The 7,049-nt window shown below is 34.2% G+C and overlaps 1 pseudogene across 1 annotated transcript; it reads left to right on the top strand.

The window, feature by feature from the left end:
* The first annotated feature begins 184 nt into the window (after positions 1 to 184).
* On the top strand, positions 185 to 5,019 carry LOC143542214 (uncharacterized; annotated as a pseudogene). Its single transcript, XR_013136869.1, has 8 exons — positions 185 to 498; positions 578 to 802; positions 2,041 to 2,291; positions 3,710 to 3,892; positions 3,970 to 4,095; positions 4,154 to 4,330; positions 4,405 to 4,548; positions 4,616 to 5,019. The product of XR_013136869.1 is annotated as an uncharacterized LOC143542214 (transcript).
* Positions 5,020 to 7,049: the final 2,030 nt, after the last annotated feature.

The raw sequence follows: 7,049 nt of genomic DNA, 5'->3' as shown, positions 1-7,049 counted from the left end.
CCCGACAAACTTTTTATCCAGGTGGTGGTGGTTTGTAAAGACACATCTACATCTACATCTACGGTGGTGTTAGGCTGGAGTGTTTGATTTATCTTCTATCTTATTGTCAAAGTAGGATACATTTTGCAGCCAATACATACAAGCAACAATCATTAGTTACTACAAACTATTAATAATTTATGCCATGTCTCTTGCATTGCTTCATGCTCTTTCCCGCCGCCTTGTTCACGTTACTATATTCCTACAAAAGAATTTGATCCGTGACTGCATTAAAAGTAAAAGTTTGATTAGAACAACAATTTTAGGTTCCAATATTTTCAACTTAGTTTCACACTCTCATCATTCTACATTCGACTATACAAGATGCTTCTCTATAACTCCACCTCAGGATCATGTCAGCAGCAAATTTCAAAGTGGAAAACCTGTTGTGGATGCACACTTTCTTCCAACTCTACTTCTCATTGGTCGCCCAAATGTTGGCAAATCTGCATTCGGTTAGCTATTATTCTAATATACGTACGTCTCATAAAGTTTATATATACTTGTTGTTTATGTATTCACATGCTATTTTATTTAGTTTAATAAGAAGACGAGAGGCACTTGTGTACAACACTCCTAATGATCATGTGACTCGTGACATACGCCAAGGGATTGCCAAATTGGGTGATCTACGCTTTAAGGTTTTGGATTCAGCCGGCTTAGAGGCCGAGGCTTCATCTGTTTCAGTTCTTGGTAGGACTGCAGAAATGACAGCAAATGTTTTGAGAATGTGTCATTTTTCACTCTTTCTTGTTGATACAAGGTTAGTTTATTTTCATTAGCTGGTTTTTGTTCACATGCACTTGTTTTTGGCATACCAACAAAATAAATCTATGTGAATTTGCTAAATGTTTTGAATCCTTTTTGTTTTCATGTGAGTGAGACTAAGGCTTTTTAGATTGACTGCATTTCATGCTAATTGCTATTACGAGTCTAAAGTTTGACACAAACCTGAACATGACCCAAACCCAAAAATTGTGTCAGACGCGTGAACCCGAACATGACATGCATATTGACCCGAAAGTTTTTTTTAGTTTTTATTGTTTTCACATATTAATACTTTTTATATACATTAGTATCAGGAAAAAAAATACAATTTATCTATTACATTTAAAATTGTTTACTAAAAATTTAATATCAATTTTCGTTTCAGTTTTAGATTTTGACATAAGATACCCAACCAATTTAAATTATTACATAAAACACAATAAAAAAAGGGGTTACACGGGCCAACCCGCCGCGTTGACCGGAACATGACTCGTTTAGCAGAAATTCGCACCCCTATTTACTACTAGCTAAGCATGTCTAGCGTTTTGATTTACCTTTGATGTTTAGATGTTGTAGCAAGCACCACTCTCAAGTTTTTTTTTGGTTTGCGGCTCAACCTTACCCAATGTGTACCAAAATTTTCATGTTTTTACTAGCTAGTGAACCCTCTGATACACCTACCTTGACATCTCTAGTTTTTTCTTCTATTCTGTATGATCTTTCTTCAATATAAAAAAAAAACATGGGTACATTGGCAGGTGTGTACGACATGTATATAAATCACATAGAAAATAAGTGGTAAATGGCAATGCTTTTATGGTTCAGTCAAGCAAAATAACAGTTCACAAGTGGAAATCTGAGTTAATGTATTTCTGTAAAGACAAAAGGTATAACAACAATAAATCTTAACATTGTTATAACCGAGAAATCTGCATGTTTTAAAAGTTCCCTTCGGTTATCGAGTGTAAATTGACGCTGCATGCAAAGTAATAATTTGTTGATCATGCATGTAAAGGATGATGACCAAAAAAGGAAACACAAAGGGTCAAAATTCACCTAAAATGAATTCTAATCATACAATCTTTTACATCACCTAAAATGAATTCTAATCATACAATCTTTTACATTGCTTTATTATGCAAAATATTATTAGTTTGGTATTTGTAATAATAATAATAATAATAATAATAATAATAATAATAATAATAATAATAATTTGTTTGTGTGATGTAGAGATGGGTTGCAACCCATGGATTTGGATGTTGGAAAGTGGCTAAGAAAACATGCTCCGCGACTCAAGATTATTATGGCAATGAATAAAGCTGAATCACTTGATGATGTTATTTCGGCTGCTAGTGAGGCCCGTACATTAGGGTTTGGTGATCCCGTTGCTGTCTCCGCTGAAACTGGTTTAGGGATGAATGATTTGTATGATGTTCTTAGACCATTGCTTGATCAACATATGCTAGTTCATACTGTAGATGGTAAGATTATTTTTTCTTTTGTTATCCTTAACAAAGGTAAATAACATTTAGGTCCCTTAACTTTGGAATGCTTCACTTCTACTCTTATTTTGTTGATAATTTTTAGGCGTGTAAACGAACCGAACGAACACAAACGGAGCATGTTCATGTTCATTTGTTTTACTCTAAACGAACAGACGTAAAAACACAACAATTAAATGAATATGATTTTCTTGTTTGTGCTTGTTTGTTAAAAAAATGAACCTGTTCGTGTTCGTTTATGTCCTTGCATTTAACTCTAACCGAACAAATTATTAAACACGAACAATTAATGAATATGTTTTTTTTGTGTTTGTTCGTTAAGAAAATGAATGTGCTCGTGTTCGTTTATGGTTGTTTGTTTGTTTAACTCTCACCGAACAAAAGATAGAACACGGACAGTTAAATGGACATGGTTTTTTTTTTGTTTGTGTTCGTTTGCTAAGAAAATGTCCATTCGTTTAACTCTAACCGAACAAACAGTTGAACAGAAACACTTAAATGAAAATGGTTCTTCTATTCATGTTCGTTTGTTAAGAAAATGCACGTGTTCGTGTCTGTTTATGTTCGTTTGGTTCTAACCAAACAAACACGAACAAAAGAATAAACATGGTTTTTCTATTCGTGTTCGTTCGTTAAGAAAATGAACATTTTCGTGTTTGTTTTTGTTTAAGTTCATGATTGAGCAATAACAATTAAATAAACATTTGTTTAGGTTCGTTTGTTAAGAAAATGAAAGTGTTCCTGTTCGTTCGTTTTACTCTAAACAAACAAATGATCGAGCACAAACATTTAAATGGGCATTTTTTTTCTTTCGTTAAGAAAATGAACGGGTTAGTTTTATGTTCACGATATAAATGAATGGTTCACGAACGTAAACAAAATATTGTACTGAACATAGATAAACAAAAATAAGTGAGATAAATTTAATTAAAAGTAAATGTGAACATTGTATCAGACCTAAAAAGTTAATAAAACTATACAACATTGTAACGGGCCTATAAATTTAAATTAATATCTTTACAAACATAAACGAACGAACGAACGAACTTGCTTGATCACTTGGTTGAGGCAGATGCCTCTTAGAGGGGAGGTCTCAAGTTCAACCTGGGTAAGGGAGTAGTTTAGAATTATTGGTGTAAAGTAGAGTAGTGGTAACATTTAAAAAAAAATACAAAATAAACGAAGGTTCACGAACATAAATGAACAAATAAGACATGTGTTCATGTTCGTTCGCTTAAATAAATGAATAAAAACTTCCGTTCATCTTCGTTTGTTTATTAGTTAAACAAACATAAAAGAAATTCCCACTGAAACAGCTCACTGAAGATGTGGTTGGTTTACAAGCCTAATAGTTTTTACTTATTTTAATTATTTGTTGCTATTTTGCATGTTGGAAGCTGGTGATGAAACTAATGAAGAATGTGAGTCTTGTGTGGAAGAAGAGTCAAAGCTACCACTCCAGTTAGCATTTGTGGGCCGACCCAATGCAGGAGGATCGTGTTTTGGTGGGCCGAGAGGCGGGCTTAACAAGAGATTCGGTTAGAGTTGAGTTTGAATTTGAAGGAAGAACGATATACATGGTAATTCAAATTTCTAAATATTATCTTAATCATTGATTAGTTTTGCTTTCTGTTTTATATAATAGAAATTTGGTTAGGTGGACACAGCAGGTTGGATGCAAAGAAGAAAGTCAGAAAAAGGTGCATCATCTTTGAGCATTGTACAATCTAGAAAAAACCTGATGAGGGCTCACGTTGTTGCTTTAGTCCTTGATGGTCAAGAGGTTGGTCAAAACATGTTCTATGGATAAGACAGACATCAACTATATGAAAGCGCTGTAGGTTTGAAAAGGTAGAAAAAGTTTGACACATGATGAGATAGCGATAGCAAGGCGAGCAGTAGAAGAAGGACGGGGCTTGGTTGTGATTGTGAATAAAATGGATCTAGTTTTAGAAGAAAAGTTATACGATAGGGTTGTTAAAGCTGTTCCTGAAGAAATTCAAATGATCATTCCTCAGGTTTGTTTGTAGTACGTGCATGTTATCTTGAATTCTTTCATGGAGTAACAAACATGCATTATTATTGTTGACAGGTGACAGGGATACCGGTTGTGTTTGTTTCAGCACTAGAACTAGAAGGGAAAGGTAGAATAGATGTAACGCAGAACGTCATTGAGACATACCAAAAGTGGTGTTTGAGCTTATCAACTGCTCGCCTTAACCGTTGGCTACGCAAGGTTAGTTCACACCTATTATTATTTTAATTATAAAAGGGTTGAAAGAAAAAATCATGAATTGTTTCAGGTAATGAGCAGGCATTCTTTTCAGGATCTGGCAGCACAGGCGAAAGTGAAGTATTTTACTCAAGTGAAAGCCCGACCACCCACTTTTGTTGCCTTTGTTAGCGGAAAGACGAGACTTTCAGACACAGACTTGAGGTTCTTAACAAGGTCTTTGAAGGAGGACTTTGATATGGGTGGGATCCCTGTTCGTATATTGCAACGAGCGGTTGTGAAAAATAGCAGTGGTGGTGGTAGTAGTAGCAGCAGTAGCAAGACCAAAAAGTATGGTGGGAAAGTTGCTGCGGGAGAGGCATCTAATAAGAGGATAGTCACAGTAAACACGACTTAAAAACGCTGTTATGAGTGTTGGATACTAGTAGAAATGAATGTCAAAGATAGGTTGTGCATGTGTTTTTGCCATCGATTTAGTGTTTGCTTTATGTTTAACATTTGTTTTTTCTTTATTATCATTATTATTTTTTTCACTTTAGGACATATGAACTGTATATTATATGATCATGAACAATTCTTATCAGTTTCTAATATGATTATTAAGCTATTTTAAACTCTGCTTTCTTTTTTTTAATCTAAAAGTGTTACTATCAAAGAAATTAAATTCTTAAGCCGTAAAATCGTATAAACTGGTAGGTGTGGTTTGTCTTGTTTAAACTGTGGCTAGCGGTTTTGTCTAAAATTGCGGTTAAATGTAGTTTGTTAAAAGAATTTAAAGATGGATGAAGTCCTATAAAGTCTATAGTCGGTGATATGTGAAAAAGGATGTGGTTTGTTAAAGAGAATTTAAAGACGGTTTCTATCCTAACCATCTTTCACGTTATCTCTACTTCACGTCATTGTCATTGCATCCCTAACTATTTTTCAACCATGAAATTGCACTTCATTCATCACAATCCATATTTCAGTCGTTTTATATTTTTTATTTTTCTTGGGGATGAAGGGTAGAGGACAACCTAAATTGACTTGGGATGAGAGGATTAGGCGTGATTTGATAGACCTAAACCTCTCTGAGGATATGGTTGAGAATATGAATTATTGAAGAAATAGGATTAAAGTTAAAGATTTTTAGGGAGAAATGAGTACCTTAAACGCTTCTATTTACCTTATTTTGGTAACACACCATACAATATTATTATTATTATTATTCACTTTACTTTATATTGTTTCATACATATGTATTTCAGAGCTGAGTGTCTCTTTGGAAGCCACTTCTTTATCCTGTTGTATAGAGGTACGGTGTGCATACATACCACCCTCCCCAGACCCTTCTTATAGCTTTGTTGTTGGTAGGACTTCACTGGGTATGATTGATTGATTTTTCTTGAGTAAATTATTACAAATTAATAAACATAATATAAAATAATTAATTAAAATTAAAATAAAATTATTTGTAGATGTATCTCAAACACGAACACGAACCTGTTACTACCTGGTATACAAGATAAAACACGATAATACACGATAAGAGTTGTTTAGAAACACATATTTGACAACTTGTTTGGTGAAACAAAAGCGGTTAAGGGAATTTTCGTGAGTGGTGACGGTTGAGAAACAAAGAGTGAGAATGTTTTAGGAATTTAGGGTTTAGGTTAACTTATAATTATATATATATATATATATATATATATATATATATATATATATATATATATCTAACCAGATACTTAACATGTATTTAACAGGTAAATTCGTGTCTACCTGTTTGTTAGGGCACGGAAATTTGACACCGTGGATACGTTATCCTGACATATGTTCTTGGATCAGTTATCTTTAGACAGATCCTGTCAGGATCAGTGATCCTCAGTACTTGGTATTATTAACAATTGTTTCTTGTGTGTAGGTTGTTATTTAATAAGTATAACGGCTCCAAGACTTATTCCACCGGATATCTCGCTATTGGACTTGTCAAACATGTGGTCAAATGGCTGTAACACGTTTAGTGGGAGAAGTGGCGGATTTATAGGACTTCTTGTTGAGTCACCAACAACTGAGTACTAAGGATATGTTATTCTTGAAGACGTGCTTGGATCAATTATCCTTCTGAAGAATTCTCTAGCTGAGTCTGGATCCAGGATCCTTAGTCAACATTGCTGTTGATGGACGATTGACGTATGAAGACTGAAGATTAATAACTGCAATGGCTCCTAGACCTAGTCTACCACCTATTTCAATACTCAACTTCAATAAGCACTTGGTCAAAGTAGTGGATGAAGATAGTGGAGGAGTTCCATGAAAATAGGAGATAGTTGTTAGTTAGTTACTTGTTCTTTTTCTTTATATATTGAGTTGTGATCAACTTGAGAGGGACACACATCTGTATTCACACACATTCACACGTACCCTAGCTGCTAAGTATACTCATACACACATAGCTCGATTGTAATCGTTGATCAACAACTCCACAACCAATTGTAACACCCTTTTTACCATTAATAAACTTG

This window comes from Bidens hawaiensis, unplaced genomic scaffold (assembly GCF_021521415.1).
Source record: "Bidens hawaiensis isolate Kalapana, Puna unplaced genomic scaffold, B.hawaiensis_p1.1 tig00012795_1, whole genome shotgun sequence".
Lineage (NCBI taxonomy): Eukaryota > Viridiplantae > Streptophyta > Magnoliopsida > Asterales > Asteraceae > Bidens > Bidens hawaiensis.
This window is presented reverse-complemented; position numbering and strand designations above follow the sequence as displayed.